General features: G+C 39.7%; 1 protein-coding gene and 1 pseudogene across 1 annotated transcript in view; one reads left to right on the top strand and one right to left on the bottom strand.

Moving 5' to 3' along the window:
* LOC109388440 (dystrophin) overlaps positions 1-17,621 on the bottom strand; it is a 1,592,311-nt gene that overhangs the window by 840,643 nt on the left and 734,047 nt on the right. The window lies entirely within an intron of this gene.
* LOC109388449 (non-POU domain-containing octamer-binding protein pseudogene) lies at positions 10,201-11,610 on the top strand (annotated as a pseudogene).

Below are 17,621 nucleotides of genomic sequence, written 5' to 3' on the forward strand. Positions count from 1 at the left end.
AACAACTAGAAAAATAATGCTATACTCTTCAGTCTTTACATGTAAATTGTTATTTTCACTGTTTCAATATACTTTAGTAAAGGAACTGGAGCATTGCTTGATCCATGAAGTGTTTATTTTCCAAATCGGATTGAGCCTTTCTAAAGCATATGTGATCAAATGTACTATTTACTTTCTCCAGGACTTAGGCTTCTGATTTTGTTCTGCTTATCTATTTGTTTCATAATCAGGGGTTGATCAAGGGTTTACATTTTATCCTTTTACAGAAGTGCTAACACAAAGTACCACTAAATCTGTTGTGAGTTGATTAACTTTAAAATCAAACACAAGAACAATCTGGAATTACATTGAGAAGAGGGAAACACAGAAACATGGGAAAGGCTCTCCACAGTGGCTGAAAATCTTGAAGAGTGCATAGCACTGGTGGAGATTAGCATCAACTGTATTTAAGTTATTTTCAGTATCTCTTTTTCACTTCTATGACTTTTGCAAATTATATCTCTTTTTTTGCTCCTAATCAGGGATTAAAATTAAAAAAGGTTAAAGTGACCTTTCTGAAAATACTCAATAGCTCCAAAACAGAAGCTACTGCAACACTGTAATCATATTTCCTCTTTTCCCAGACTTTAACTCAGAAAATAAATATTAACGAATATCACAGTATTAGCTAATCTCTCCCCTCATATCAACAAAAGACAGAACACTACAAAATATCCAATGTCCAGAGTCCTTTTTTTTTTTTTAAAGTGATTCTCAGAAGTAGCAAAAATGCCACACACAAAGAGGTGGGTCTAAAAAGTTAAAATTTTGTGGGCCAGCCAAGTGGCTCATTGGTTAAGAGTTGGCTTAGAAGCACAAGCTCTGAGCAGTAGGGCCACTGGTTCAGATCCCACATGAGCCAGTGACACTGTGCCCGCTACAGCTAAGATGGTGAACAACAGCTCAACCTGGAGCTGGGCTGCTGTGAGTCACCGGCGACTGTGTAGGCTGCAGTGGAGCTGCAGTGGGCTGCCCTAAGCTACCATGAGTGGCTGGCAGCCTGCGTGAGCTGCAAAGAGCCACCATGAGTGGCCATCCAGTGGCCGGTGACTGATCTGCCTCACCCAGGAAGACCGCAATGATAATATCAACATGGGCCAGTGAAGTGACGTCCTCCACAACTAGACTGAAGAACAAAAGGACAGCAACTTGTCTGTTCCCCTTCCCCGATTTCCTAACGCTGTTCCCTCCCCCAGTTCCCCAACAAAATCTTTAAAAATTAAAATTAAAATTAAAATTTTCTGCCAATCTATGTATCCATGAGTGAAGGCCATGATCATTGGTATAACATATACCCTCCTGCTTCCTTCTTTGAGAAAACACGGATTCTCAAGACCACTGATTTCTAAAATACATTAATGTTTTATAAAGCTATTTTAAAACTAATTTTTAATTAAATATTTACTGCCTATGGATTTAAAGTTCTCATAGCTGGATTTATACAATGGAGATTTACAGTTGATTTGCTAATTAAGCCTGAAATATGAGACACATTATTCTAAATATAGATGTACCCCCAGAGAAGTATGCTAAAATGTTTGCCTATCTGAAGATAATGTATTCAAATTAAAATGCTGTAATATAACAAGTATGCTTTCCTTTATTAAAAGCATATAAATTATTTACACACATACATATATACATACTAGGTATTTTATTATGTATATCTTGTCATTATTTTTATTAAAGAAGGCATTTGATACACTTACCAGTTGCTTCTTCATTTTCATATTTGTATTGATTTATTATTAAAGACGCTGTATCAGACAGGCTTTTATTGGAACATACTGATGTGAAGTAATTGTAAGATCAGGGGCAGCAGTTACCCCTACCTCTCTCCCCCTTGACAACTAGACCCACAGGCTCACATGGCCAGTGACCATTTGGATGTGCCTTAGGCACCTCAGATACAGTAGCACTATAGTTAAGAACTGTCTTGGGATGCCAGAGGGCCCTGGTTCGGATCCCACATGAGGGCCAGTGACACTGCCCTCCACAGCTAAGATGCTGAACAAGAGCTCAACCTGGAGCTGGGCTGCCATGAGTCACCAGTGACGGCATAGGCTGCAGCCCCTGTGGCAGTGGGTTGCCATGGGCTACCGTGTGTAGCCAGCAGCCAGCATGAGCGGCCGTCCAGAAGCTGGCGACTGATCTGCCTCGCCCAGGAAGAGCATAATGATGGTGCCAACTTGGGCCAGTGAAGCAACGTCCTCCACAACTAGACTGAAGAACAAAACAACAGCAACTTGTCTGTTCCCCCTTCCCCCAATTCCCCAGCACTGTTCCTATCCCCGCAATTCCCCAATAAAAAATCTTAAAAAAAACCCAAAAGACTATAAAATCAGATTTCCTGGAACTGATTCCTGGATACATTGCTCACCAGCTAGATGACCTAGAGAAAGTTTTCAACCACACCAAGCCTCAGCTTCCTAATTTTCCAAATTGGGATAGTACAAGTAACCATTTCTTTAGGTGGATAGGAAGACTGAATAAGCTAGAATTGGTTAAACTTTGCCTGGCACACACAGTAGCAACTCAATAAGTATTAACAGCTAGTCATCTCTAAAAACTCATATTGAGGCACATTCAGAACAAAGACTTTAAACCATACTGTAAGAACCCATTACTCATCGAAATCATGCTACCTACCATCCTCTCATAGGCATAATCAGTAATAGAAAGGGAATGTATTTTTGGAAATCCAGGAAAAGAAGGGCTGAAATTACAGCAAAATTTTAGGATCTTGAGAAATACATAACAAATTTTGAATCCTTAAATCAGACTTTAATCTCCAAATTATTTACAAGAGATCGACAACAGTAGCTTTAAACTCATTGATTTCATACATTGGTCTCATACATTGCTAAAACGTTAGCATTTTGCAGAGGAGCTATTGCTTGGAGAGAGGACAGACTCTAACACTAAATAATAGAACTCGTTCCCCCTCCCGCCCCCCTCCTTCCTCCTCCCTCTATACTCCATGTATGCAAGCATACAACCATACGCCCTGCTTATAGCCACACCATTCAAATCACCAAGAACATCTAATAAATAATTCCAAAATGCCTTCAGCCTGACAATAATTATTGAAAAAGAAGAGAACAGGATTATTGGCAGAGAGGGTTGGGGTGGAAGGTTTCAGGTGCAGCACAGAAGAAGTCATATGCGATGATTGGCTAAAAATATAGAGATGTGATACTCAAGTCTACTGATTATCCTTTTGCTCAAACATTATTGGCATTCTCATCATAAGCCTTTTTCTTCTATGTTCCCTTTTGAGTCCATTCCGCCCTGATTTTAAAGAAAGAGCTACAAGATTAATGTTGAAAACTCATTCCCTTAAGCATTTTGAGTCTGAGCTTACATAGCCACTGCCTGTGTTGCTCTCTTTCCTCATTGTTACTCTGAGTTTGAAGACATATGCACTCGATCTCTCTCTCTTTTCCATCTAGATATTCCCAAACGTGGGAAACCAAGTGCAACGTTTCCCCAGTCTCTCTGCTACTCTCTACATTTCCTCTAGCCTCTAGCATGGCCACTGGAGTCAAGCTTCATTGGAATCTGTAAATGGAAGGAAAGAGTCTGGGCTCAAAGGGGAGACAGGTCAAGATAAAAGGCCAACTCTACTAATTACTATTCAAGTTACCTTGGGCAACTCCTTAACCTCTCTGAACATATTTATTTACCTGTAAAATCGGGGATTAAAATCGCTCCAGGATAGGTTAGGTACTGGAGTTAAACGAGATGATACATCAGAATCATCTACCAAAGTGTTTAAGTAGAGTTGGGATGTGGTGGGGAAATGCTTATTTTCTTCCATTTCTACCATCATCACCTTATCAGTCCATTCTTACACTGAGATTCATAGAAATAGCCCCTCTGGGCATCAGTACTTACACCCAACACCTTTGATAATCATATCATACATTTTTTAATCACTAAATATTCTCACTGTGCTGAAATTACAGAACATCATGTAAAAATATCTGATTTAGCAATTTTCTCACTCTCAAAAGCGATGACCTAGATCTTTAATTGTTAACGGAATAAAAAAGGTTATCCAGCATAAATTATCTCTGAAAAATGTAGTTCCACTGAATAACAGAACACTACCAGTTGTACCACTAGAAATCAATCCATTCATGAATATTAATATGGAAATATTAAACATAAAATGATAGTATACTTTAGTTAACATCTTTATGTTCTTTAGAAAGAGAATAGTACATATTCAACCTTATTTTTAACATGAGATTGTATTTATGGTCACGTATTTTGTTATAAGATACAGGAATATATTTTTCAAGAACAATTATTTCCTTGAACTTCATATTATCATATCTGTCACAGTTTTCTTGTGAAAAATTTTCCCTTAAAATACATTTTAATATTTTATATACTTAAATAATTCATTTACATTATTAATGTTACATTACCTATTAAAGGGAAGTGGAATTAATTGGCATTGGTTCAGGAAAAGAGATACTTTACATGTGATTAATTCAGTAAGTGAGAGATAGGGTTTGTTTTCCTTTCCCCTGCCCCCTAGAAGCCAGAAAATTCTAATGAAGAAGCATCACAGGAACAGCTAAGTATAAAAAATAAAGTTGGTGTCTCTCATATGAGAGGGTCTTTGGTGGTTGTATTTTATTTAGTAGATTCACTAATACTTTAAAACAAGGCTGTGACATTTTGAGCTATGTTACTAAAACAGTACTCAATAATTTCTAATTAACTAATTAGTAATCTGCTATCTGGAATAACTTCATTTTGTTAAAATAAGAACATGGGTATGAAATTAATCATCATTATTATCATTATTAAATCAATGCCATTATCTAATATGCAGTTGCACTTGGAATCTCTTGCTTATTTATAGAACATTAATAGGAAATGAGGTGTCTCAACTGTATTTTAAAAAATTAAAACTGAGTCTCATACATGTACTACTATGTAGACTATATAAGTGTGATGTTCTAGAAAGAACATCAAAAGAATATTATTATCACAGAAATCAATTTCATTCGGGTAAGAGTCATGTCTTCTACAGTAATAACAGCTAACATCATTTATATGATTCTGAGTATCAGATATATTTCTGAGTGCTTTTTATGTAATTATATATTAAATATTTTAACCAATCCTATAAGATAGGTATCATCATCGTCATCCTGATTTCATGCTTGGAGAAACTGAGGTACTAAATCATTAAGGAACTTTGGCAAAGTCATTCATCTCACAAATGATCAAGTTGTGTTTTCAACCTAGGCATTCTGAATGCAGAATCCGTGATACACTGCTTCTCATATAAGAGATATTAATATAGCTCAAATAAGAATAAGAGATAGAGACATGTGTTTCTGTATGACTCCACATCAGAAGACACAGAAATAGAAACTTAAAGTGTAAGTGCATATGTGGGTACTCAGTTGAGTTTCAGGTTTTATCCACCTTGCATAACGATCAGTTTTTGGTATCTTTCACTGATGTACTATTGGGTTGTCAGAAAAGTCATGACGCATGTTTGCAACAGATGGCACTAGTTCATTTTTGGAAGTACTAGAGTCATTCACATCTATGTTATTGCTAAGTAGTTTGACAGCTGACAGTTCTAGCTTCATTCTAAAAAAAAATGAGCAATTTGATTGCATTTTGGAGATTTTACAACAAGTTAAAGATGGAAGACCAAACTGCATTTTTGCCATATTTTACTGTTTTACTTCCATAAAGGGAAGAACACGCGTCAAGCTTGTGAAAAGTTGCATAAAGTTTACGGTGACAATGCTCTACAAGAACATCAGTGTCAATGATGGTTCACAAACTTCCGTGCTGGTGATTTTGATCTCAATGATGCTCCTCAGTCAAGGAGGTCCACCAAGGTTGATGACGACAAAATAAAGACATTAATCCAGTCAAATCCATGTTACACGACACGAAAGACTGCAGAAACATTGAACATCCATCATTCAAGCATTCATGACCATGTGAAGAAGCTGGGATATGTAAGCAAGCTTGATATTTGGGTTCCGCATGAACTCAAAAAAGTTCATTTGATGACGAGTATAAACATCTACAATATGCTCACTAAACGTGAGGAAAATGATCCTTTTTTGAAGTGACTGATAACTGGTGATGAGAAGAGGATTGTTTACAACAATGTGGTGTGCAAATGGTCTTGTTCCCGACGTGATGATTTGTCTCAAACGACATCGAAAGCAGACATTCATCAGAGGAGGGTTATGCTCTCAGTATGGTGGGTTTTGAAAGGTGTCGTGTTTTTCAGGCTCCTACCAAGGAACCAAACAATCAATTCGAATGTGTACTGTCGGCAATGGGACAGTTGGAATGAATCCATCATCCAGAAACGTCCAGAGCTTGTTAATTGTAAAGGAGTTGTGTTCCATCGCGACAATGCGAGACCACACACAAGTTAGATCACCTGTCAAAAATTATTGGAGCTTGGATGGGATGTGTTGCCACACCCACCATACTCGCCTGACCTTGCACCGTCAGACTTCCACTTGTTTCGCTCTCTTCAAAACTCCTTGCGTGGTATAACGTTCAATTCAGATGAGGCTGTAAATCAGCACCTTGTTCAGTTTTTCACAAATAAAGACAGGTCCTTCTATGAACGAGGAATTATGAAGCTCACTGAAAGATGGCCAAAGGTTATCGAACAAAACGGGCAATATATCACTGATTGATCTTTGTTCTTTGTATAAATAAATGACCTTTGAAAAACATAGACAAAATACATTATGACTTTTCCGACAACCCAATAGAATGGGAGCTTCTTGAAGAAGAGACCATATATGGTAGGCCTCTGTATTCTTCACAGCACCCATTGTGCTTCAATAGGTGTTTGTTCGGTGATATAGAATGCAATGGAATAAATGAAACATCAATCCTTTAGCAGGATTATACCTAAACTTTCCCCATTACATGAACATACACTCATAGATACGTTAAAGGTCATCAGAAGAGGCTATTTCACAATTGCCGCAATCCAAATGTTTGAGATTAACTAAACTTCAAGGAAAGGATAGATGACTAAGCTTCTAAGAGATCATTTAATTTGCATTCATCAATACTTAACACAGACCATCCACTGAAGTCTGAATATAGTGCACATGTCACTTTTATATATGCAAATTCTAATAACTTGTACAGTAAGGTCTTCGTTCATGTTGTTACTAAGCCAGTGGAGCTGACAAAAGTCTAAATCTCTCAAAAGGAATTAGAAACTTAGCTAGTAAACTAAGCTTTAATCTTCATCTCAGCCAGACTGTGGTAAGAGACAAAAGATTCCTCAGTCAAGTATTTTCTTTTTTGATTAAAATACCCACCAAAATATCAAACTTCTTTCCCATTAATGAATGTCCAAGCCCACAATAGGCTTTTGCTCAATAATATTGTCACTCCATCACAGAAAATCCTTTTATTCCTCATCAACATCATTAATAAAGTCTGTTTCTTAGGACAGAAATAACCCACCAATTATTTCTGACATATTATTTCACAAGGGGAACAAGAGGTTCAATTTGTTCATTCCACAGAGAAGCACTTTTGAGTGACTCAGATCTAAAGTAAAATTTTAAATTCTTCCCTGAAAGCAACAGCTATGAAGAATAGTCTTTTCCAAATTTATCAGCAAGCCAAACTTTTCCCAATTACCCAGAGTTATCAGTTTGGCTAGATTTAATAGTAACTACCAATACAGGATCGATTGCTTTACTTTGCCTAATTGGCAAATTCAGTACAAGTGATTTATCTCCATGGCATTTCACAGTGGTTCAATTTCTAGCCTGTTTCATAATAAAATGCTGTTAAAATGAAGATAGCAAAAGATCTTGTCACAGAACACTGAAAAGCAGATCTGTAATATTCATGGTGTGTTTGGGAGATACTTTGCCCTACAACTGAGAAAGAGATACATGCACGCATGCAAGCCTTCTGACCTGAGCGGAATGTGAATTAATTTCTTGCAACAAAACCTACACCTTTTCTTTAATTGTGTCATCTGTAGTCACATCTCAGGGAAAAAAAAAATGAGGATGACTCAGGGTTTACTATCTATCTATACAAACCTAAAAAACCTAAATGTTATATTAGGTGAGAAGTGTGGCCGTGCAGCAGGGTAGGGCTGCTTTTCTGACTACTCGAAGGCTACTGATATATTTCCTTGTCAGAAGGGGCCTCCTGGGAGGGCCCCTTTCTCATTTACATTCACTTATAGTTCTTGGGAATAAAAGCTGCAAAGTGAATCAATGACTATTTAAGTAAGGCTTTGGATTGAACTCAGTTACCTAAAGAGAGAACATTGAGCTTCTGTTTTATGAAGCATGGCATGACTAACAAAAAAATGATTTCCTTCTAGTGTATATTTTTACAAAAATATGAGAACGATCCAAGACAGCAGAGTAGATAAATGCTATGCTTGCCTCATTCCATGAACACATCTAAATTACAACTAAATTATAAAACGATCAACCTGGAGAACCATCTGAAATCTAGCGGAACAGAAGTTTTATGACTAAGGATATAAAGAAGGAGCCACACTGAGACTGGTAGGAGGGGCAGAGACACAAACCAGATGGTCCCAAACATCCATGTGGCAGATGAAAATTGGAAGGGATAGTTCGGTTACAGAGGTTCCCCACAGAGGAGCAAGGGACCCCAGCCCCACACCAAGCTCCCTAGTCTGAAGTACTGGTGCTGGGAAGAGGAACTCCCACACATCTGGCTGTGAAAAACATGGGGATACTGACTATCCAGGTGGGACAGAAGGCTGCGGGAAACCCAGACATCCTCTTAAAGGATCCATACAAACTCGCTCACAGGCACTTAGCCAGTGCTCCAGCAGAGGGACACTGACTCAGGGGGCCTAAGAGAAAAGCAGGGTGCAGACTCACATCTGTGGCTTCAGGTGAGGGCTGGAAGATAGTCACCATTTTCCCTGTGTGAGGTACCCATCCTGTGCAGCCAGTAGGCAGACGCCATCTTTCCTGTGTTGAGCCTGCCCCCTATGCTTATGGCCAAATTTGAATCCGATTGGTCTGGTGAACTCTGCTGCTCCACCCTGCTGACTCCCTGGGACTCCACAACACCTAACTCTGTAACGCACAAGGCTTTATTGATGGCTAAATATTATGGGAGCTGGCAGCCAACAACAGGCCTCAGAGTGCCCTGGCTTTTTGCAGAGCTACCCCAGACCTGGTACTGGTGGCAGCCTTCCTCAGTTCACAGTGCGGCCTCTCCCATACATCTCCATGTCCAGCACAGGCAGCGATTAACCATGGATCACTTTGTAGCTCCTACCAGGCAGTCCCCAGCTGGTCACAGGCAGTGGCTGACCTGGGCCTGCACCAGGGCCCCTCCCAAGAGGCCCCAGAACTGACATACTCAGAGGTTGGCTTCAGACCACAGCAGAGAACCACCTAATTAGCCCCACAATTGGCACACTCAAAGGGGGGTCTCAACAGGCACCAGAATCCGCTGGGGGTAATTTCATTCCAAGTGGTAAGCCCCCCTGCTCAGCAGCTCATAAGCTGTGGATGTGACCAAACCCCACAGTCATTCAGCCTGAGGATCAATACCATCCACTGATGTGCCAACAGCACTCAAGGCTCAACTATAACGGCAGGACACACACAACCCACACAAGGGACACTCCTGGAGCCCTTGGAGCAGGTGACCAGGGAGATTGTGCCAGGGCCCCGTAGAGTACCTACTACATAAGCCACCCGGAAAGAAATATAGCAGATCTACATAATACATAGAAACAAACAGAGTCAGCCAAAATGAGGAAACAAAGAAATATGTACTGAATGAAAGAAAAGGAGGAAACTCCAGAAAAAGAATTAAGCAAAATGGAGGCAAGCCAACTACCAGATATAGAGTTCAAAACACTGGTTATAAGGATGCTCAAGAAACTTAGTGAGAACTTTAACAAAGAGATAGCAGGCATAAAAAAGGACATAGAAGCCATAAAAAAGAACCAGTGAGAAGTGAAGAACACAATAACTGAAATGAAGAATGCACAAGAAGGAATCACCAGCAGACTAGATGAAGCAGAGGATCAAATCAATGAATTGGGCTTTTTCTTGGTATGGTAGAGGCCATGTGGCATCGCCATTACTCCAAGAAGAGAGGAGAGTCGGTAGAGGGCTGCAGAAATGCAGAGTAATAAAACCTTTAACTTGGAAAAGCAAAACCATGCTCCAAGGAAGCACCATCCACATCACCACCAGCAGCACCACCAGCAGCAACAGCAGCAGCCACCACCACCAGCAATAACTGCAAATGCGCAGCAAGCCAGCAGCCAACATGCAGGCTTGACTATTGACCTGATGAATTTCAAGATCTTTATCCAACATAGGCAGGTCTTTGTGGGCAATCTTCCCCCGATAACACTGGGGAGGTAATGAGGAAACTGTCTGAGAAATATGGGAAGGCAGGTGAAGTCTTCATTCATAACGACAAGGGCTTCAGCTTTATCTGACTGGAAACACGAACCCTAGCAGAGGTTGCCAAAGTTGAGCTGGACAACGTGCCACTCCATGGAAAGCAGCTGTATGGGTGCTTTGCCAGCCATAGTGCATCCCTAGCAGTCCTAAATCTTCTGCGCTAAGTATCCAGTGAGCTGCTGGAGGAAACCCTTTCTCTGTTTGGCCAGGTGGAGAGGACTGTGGTCATTGTGGACGACCAATGAAGAACCTCAGGAAAAGGCGTTGTTGGATTTTCAGGGAAGCCCGCTGCTCAGAAAGCTCTGGATGGATGCAGTGACGGCTCCTGCCTGCTAACCACATTGCCTTGCCCTGTGACTGTGGAGACCATGGACCAGTTAGATGATGAAGAGGGGCTTCCAGAGAAGCTGGTTATAAAGAACCAGCAATTTCACAAGGCGTGAGGGCAGCCACCTGGATTTGCACAGCCTGGCTCCTTTGAGTACAAGTATGCCATGCACTGAAAGGCACTCACTGAGACGGAGAAGCAGCGGAAGGACCAAGTGGACCACAACATCAAGGAAGTCCGTGAGAAGCTGGAGATGGAGATGGAGGCCGCCCGCCATGAACACCAGCTCATGGTAATGAGGCAGGATTTGATGCAGCGTCAAGAAGAACACTGGAGGATGGAAGAGCTGTACAACCAAGGAGTGCAAAAATGAAAGTAGCTGGAGCTTAGGCAGGACAAGAGGTGCAGGTGCCTTGAAGAAGAGGTGCCATGACAACAGGAAGAAATGATGCAGTGACAGCAGGAAGGATTCAAGGGAGCCTTCCCTGATGCCAGAGAACAGGAGATTCGGATGGGCCAGATGGCTGTGGGAGATACTATGGGTATAAACAACAGAAGCACCATGCTCCCTTCTCCTGTGCCAACTGGTACCTCAGCTCCTGCAGGACTTGCCACTATAATGTCAGATAGAACCCTGGGGCTGACCCACCTACAAATGAATGCTTGGCCAAGCTGCTGCAATGGAAGGAATTGGGGCAATTGGTGGAACTCCCTCTTGCATTCAACCGTGCAGCTCCTAGAGATGAATTTGCTTCAAACAAATGTCGCCGATACTAATAAAGTTGTAGTGTCTAGTTTCCTGACACCATTAAAAGAAGGACCCTTTTGGACTAGCCAGAATTCTATGCTGGAAAAGTGTCAGGGATTCTTCCCCTAGTTAGCTCTTCCCTGCTGGTACTACTCTAGGGAGTATGCTGGAGGCACAGGACAAGGGAGGGGGCATATTTAACAAATCAATTCTGTGTGGCATGTTGATTAACTAATCAAAACTGTGTGGTGCAAAAAAAAAATCAATGAATTGGAAGACAAGGTAGCAGAAAACACCCAACTGGAACAGCAAGAGTAAAAAAGAATTTCAAAAAACGAGGATAATTTAAAGACTTCTGGGACAACAACAAGTGTAACAACATTCGCATCACAGGGGTACCAGAAAGAGGAGAGAAAGCAAGGGATGGAGAACCTATTTGAAGAAATAATGACTGAAAACTTTCCTATCCTGGTGCAGTAAATAGACATACAAACCGAGGAAGTGCAGAGAATCCCAAACAAGGTAAACCCAAACAGCCTCACACAAAGACACATTATAATTAAAATGACAAAGGTTAAAGACAAAGAGAGAATCCTAAAAGCAGCAAGAGAAAGGCAACCAGTAAATTTTGAGGGAACTCCCATAAGATTGTCAGCTGATTTCTCAACAGAAACTTTGTAGGCCAGAAGGGATTGGCACAAATTATTTAGTGATGAAAAGCAAGGATCTACAACCAAGACTGCTCTACCCAGCAAGGCTATTGTATCATTTACAATCAGAAGGATATATAAAGAGCTTTCCAGACAAGAAAACCTAAAGGAGTTCATAACCACCAAACCAGTATTATAAGGAATGTTAAAGGGACTTCTTTAGGATGAAATATATATATATATATATATACATATATATATATATATATATATATGGAATGGCAATAACTACATATCTATCAACAATTACTTTCAATGCAAATGGATTAAATGCTGCAATCAAAAACATGGTGTGGCTGAATGGATAACAAAACAAAACCCTTACATATGTTGCCTACAAGAGACTCACTTCAGATTGAAAGACACACACAGACAGAAAGTAAAGGGATGGAAAGAGTTACTTCATGAAAATGGAAATGGGGAAAAAAATACGGAGTAGCAATACTTATACCGACAAAAGAGACTTTAAAACAAAGACTAAAACAAGAGACAAAGAAGGACCCACTAATCCCACTTCTGGGTAATTATCTGAAGAAATCCGAAATACTACTTCAAGGGGAGCATCTATATATTCATTGCAGCACTGTTCACAATGACCAAGATGTGGAGGCAGCCTGTGTGTCCATTGATGGATGAATGGATAAAGAGGAGGTGGTGCATATATACAATAGAATATTGCTCGGCCATGGAAGGGAATGGGTTTTTGCTAACTGCAGCGGCATGGGTGGACCTGGAAGGTATTGTGCTGAGTGGAGTATGACACAGACAAACACAGATGCAATGTGATTTCACTTATATGTGGAATCTAAATAAAATAAACAAACAAACAAACAGAAACACACTCAAAGATACACAAAACATTTTGATGGTTGCCAGATGAAAGGGGGTTTGGGGGTGAGTAGAAAAGGGGAAGGGATTAAGAAGTACAAGTTGGTAGTTACAAGGTAGTCATGGGGATGTAGGGCATTGTGTAAGTAATATAGTCAATAATAGTGCAATAACTACATATAGTGTCAGATGGGTACTAGATTTATCAGAGTGATAGACGGGGGGGGTTGTGGGAAAGGGTGAAAAAAGGGAAGGGATTAAGAAGTACAAATTGATAGTTACAAACTAGTCATGGGGATGTAAAGTACAGTATAGGGAATATAGTCAATAATATGGTAATAACTACATATAATGTCAGGTGAGTACTAGACTAGCCAGGGGAGTCACTCTGTAAATTATATAAATGTCGAACCACTATTCCATACACCTGAAATTAATACAAAATAATACTCAATGTCAACTGTAATTGAAAATTTTAAAAGGAGGGGGAAGATGAAGGGGAATGAGAAGTATAAATTTCCAGGTATAAAACAAATAAGTCATGGGGATGTAATGTACAGCATGGGGAATATAGTCAATAACATTGTGTCAGCATGGTATGGTGTCAGATGGTTGCTGGACTTATGGTGATCACTTCTTTAGTGATAGAAATGTTGACTATGGTGTACAACAGATATAAACTATGAGGTACAACCATGGTGTAAACTATGATATACATGATATAAACTATGGTGTACAACAGAAATTAATACCGGGGGTGCCAAAAAAATGTACACACATGACTTGTATTCATCTTTTGTTATTGGTATATATTGAGTATTACAATTTTAATACAGTTTTCCTTTCTTAAAATGTGTACACATTTTTGGCACCTTCTGTATAATATTGTATGTTAGCTATATTTGAATAAAAATCTTTAAAAAAATAAAACAATGTTATTTACATCAATATTTAATAAGTGGATACGTGTGCTACTAACATGCAATACGTTCTAATTGTACTCACATTTAGCAACTTTAAAGGGTTTTTTTAGTGTTTTGTTTTAAGAAAAATGTAAATCCACGTTCATATTTCACTGGTGAAAATACCCAGGTTTGGAGACATAACACCACGAGGTCAAGGCCTTAGTAGTCACTGTAACATCAGCTGCTCTGACATTTTTCATGCTGAACGTGCTAAATAAGCACCAGCCTGTGCTGCAATCTCTGAGCGACTGCTTTGGCATCCTCAGCAATCGAGAGTTCACTAAAAAAATGATTAAATGGTGCCACTGTAACATAAAATGTGGTATATATTAAACTCTATGGTAAAAAAAAATCCAATTAATAAATAGGCAGAGGACTTGAATAGGCATTTCTCCAAAGAGGACATACAGATGGCGAATATGCATATAAAAAGATGTTCAAGATCACCAATCATCATAGAAATGCTAATTAAAACCACAATGAGGTTTCACCACACACCTGTCAGAATGGCTATCATCAATAAATCAACAAACAAGTGTTGGCGAGAATGTGGAGAAAAGGGAACCCTTGTGCACTGCTGGTGGGATTGCAAATTGGAGCAGCCACTATGGAAAACAGTTTTGAGGTTACTCAAAGAACTAAAAATAGAACTACTGTTTGACCCAGCAATTCCACTACTGGCTGTTTATCCAAAAAATCTAAAACACCAATTTGAAAAGATACATGCACCCTATGTTCATTGCATTATTTTAATAGCCAAGATAAGGCAGCAACCTAAGTTCCTATCAATAAAAAACTGGATAAAGACAAAGTGGTACATCTATGTAATGGAATAATACTCAGCCATGAAAAAGAATAAAATCTTATTATTTGTGACAACATGGATGAACCTAGAGAGTTTTAATGTAAGTGAAATAAGTAAAAAATAGAGAGACAAATACCATATGATCTCACTTACCTGTGAAATTTAAAGAATAAAATAAAGAAAACAAAAAATATTCGTTTCACATTTAAATAAGTTCAACTCCTTTATAAATTGTTTGATATTGTTAAATCATTTTTTTCTCACCATAATTAATTCAAGAAAGGAAAAGAGTATTATCACTTGTCAGACTTTCTCTTGGCTATGTGTTTTTCCCTTGTCTTAATTTTCTTACAAATAATCTCTCCTGAAGTGGGTTCAAACAGTTAACAGTGGAAGTTGGCCTCATTCTCTGAACTAGCAAACCAATTCCTTTTGTTTCCTTTTATGCACTTACAGGAATAAGTCCTGGATAGAAAAGATTGCACAATCAATTTGCATGTCACCCTGTTGCTTTCTTTTTGTTTCAAATCATTCTCTTGAAAGCAATTTCATACTCATCAGAAATGGCATTATTTTCAAGTAATAGACAATCTATTCAAATGTTATGACAGTATTAGTAAAATATTTTTCATTCCATTCGCTCTTTATCTTCCAGAGGAAAGTGGAAATCATTTCAGGTAATTGTCAGATTTCAAGATCCTGGGTGCCCTGTCTAACTTTAAAAAAGAGTCTGTTCAGAGTATAAAGCTGAGACCTTTCCTCATAGTTTCCCTACGTCATTCACACGTATGGCTCCCCTAACATTTTTCTGCCATGTCTCTTCTGAATTCCTTCACTCTGGCTTGCCCCTCAGACTCCAGGCAGGCAATGCCAACATCCTTCCTTCCCTCTGAGGTTCAATGTTGCAGGCCTTAGTCTTGCCCTTTCTGGAAATGCCTGACGGCCCCGAAATTCATAGAAACATTAAAACCATGACTGGAAGGAATGTTAGAAACCAACTGACTCACATTTCTATTTTCAAAGTGAGGATATGGAGATCCTGATATATTGTTATTTCTGAAAACCCCACATTTAGTTAGTGGTAAAGCTAGGACAGTGCTCTGGCTTCCAGGGCAGGAAGGTTGTCATAGGTTGGGGTCCTCCCAAAACAAATCCTGAGTACAAAAGTTTATTTGGAAAGTGATCTCGGGAGGCATTATGAGAAGGTGGGAACATGAGATAGGTTACCCCATGGACACCTGGGGCCCAGTCTTGCTGGGAAACCTCTGAGAGGCAGTGGGAATTGAACAACACTTTGGCAAGGATTCTGGGGCGATCCATTCATTATCCCCCATCCCTTATTGTTAATGACTACTCTGGCAGCACTAGTTCCCCTTCCTGTCCACTCTTAAACTGCCTGAGGCTCTCCCACAGCCAACAAATGCCCTCAGAAGACAGACGCCACTGCTGTATACAGAAACTGTCTGTGCACAACTGCCAGTGTAGGCCAAAGAAAGGCCAGAGGGCAGGCACACAGTCTACCAGAGGAATGCGTGAGCCTCAGGAAAAAACGATCAATGTCATGATCTACAGGGTCTTCAGAAAAGTCATGACGTATTTTGTCTATGTTTTTCAAAGGTCATTTATTTATATAAAGAACAAAGATCAATCAATGATATATTGCCCGTTTTGTTTGATAACCTTTTGCCATCTTTCAGTGAGCTTCATAATTCCTCGTTCATGGAAGGACCTGTCTTTGTTTGCGAAAAACTGAACAAGGTGCTGATTTACAGCCTCATCTGAGTTTAACTTTATACCATGCAAGGAGTTTTGAAGAGAGCAAAACAAGTGGAAGTCTGACGGCACAAGGTCAGGCAAGTGTGGTGGGTGTGGCAACACATCCCACCCAAGCTCCAATCATTTTTGACGGGTGATCAAACTTGTGTGTGGTCTCGTATTGTCGTGATGGAACACAACTCCTTTACGATTAACAAGCTCTGGACGTGTCTGGATGATGGATTCGTTCAAACTGTCCAATTGAAAAGTACAAAGACCTATATATTAAAACCTTGGATGGCGCATACCTTGGTTTGCGAGTGCTCCGCAAGACGAGCAAACATTTCTATTAGGTTGGTGCAAAAGTAATAGCGGTCTGTGCTATTACTTGTAATGTCAAAAACCGCAATTACTTTTGCACCAATCTAATACATTTTAACTTGGAAAACGAGCAGTGTCTTGTAATATGAGTAGTTTATTTCCGGAACGAATTATGCTTGCAAACCGAGGCATTACTGTACTTTGAAATTAATCCTTTTCTTCTAACCTATCAGGATTTCCCAATTAAAACACAAATGAAAATTCATGAGAAAGAGTTCTTCTGAGTGTTTTCCTAGAAATCCAAGAACCCTAAGATTCGTACTGAAGAATGTAGGTTCTTTTTCAAAGAGGAGAACATGAAACACTTTCTATCTCAAGGACCATTTCTCAGCATATAGGAAAGAACCTCGACAACATGTAGGAGACCCTGGCTCTCCTCGCCGATGTGAACTTGGGAGAGCTGAATGCCATCTCTGGGCCTCAGCTGTAAAATGGAAACCCTGAAAATAATCACAGTCCCCTGGGCCCCACTTCTCCACTTTCAGTAGAGAACTTTCCTTAGGAAAAGATCATAGAATAGTTACTGTACACCTCAGGTTGACTTTTGGAATAATTTAGTCCAATCTCCCCATTTTATAGCCATGGAAAGTGATGTG

Source organism: Hipposideros armiger, unplaced genomic scaffold (genome assembly GCF_001890085.2).
Source record: "Hipposideros armiger isolate ML-2016 unplaced genomic scaffold, ASM189008v1 scaffold_197, whole genome shotgun sequence".
NCBI classification, from domain to species: Eukaryota; Metazoa; Chordata; class Mammalia; order Chiroptera; family Hipposideridae; genus Hipposideros; species Hipposideros armiger.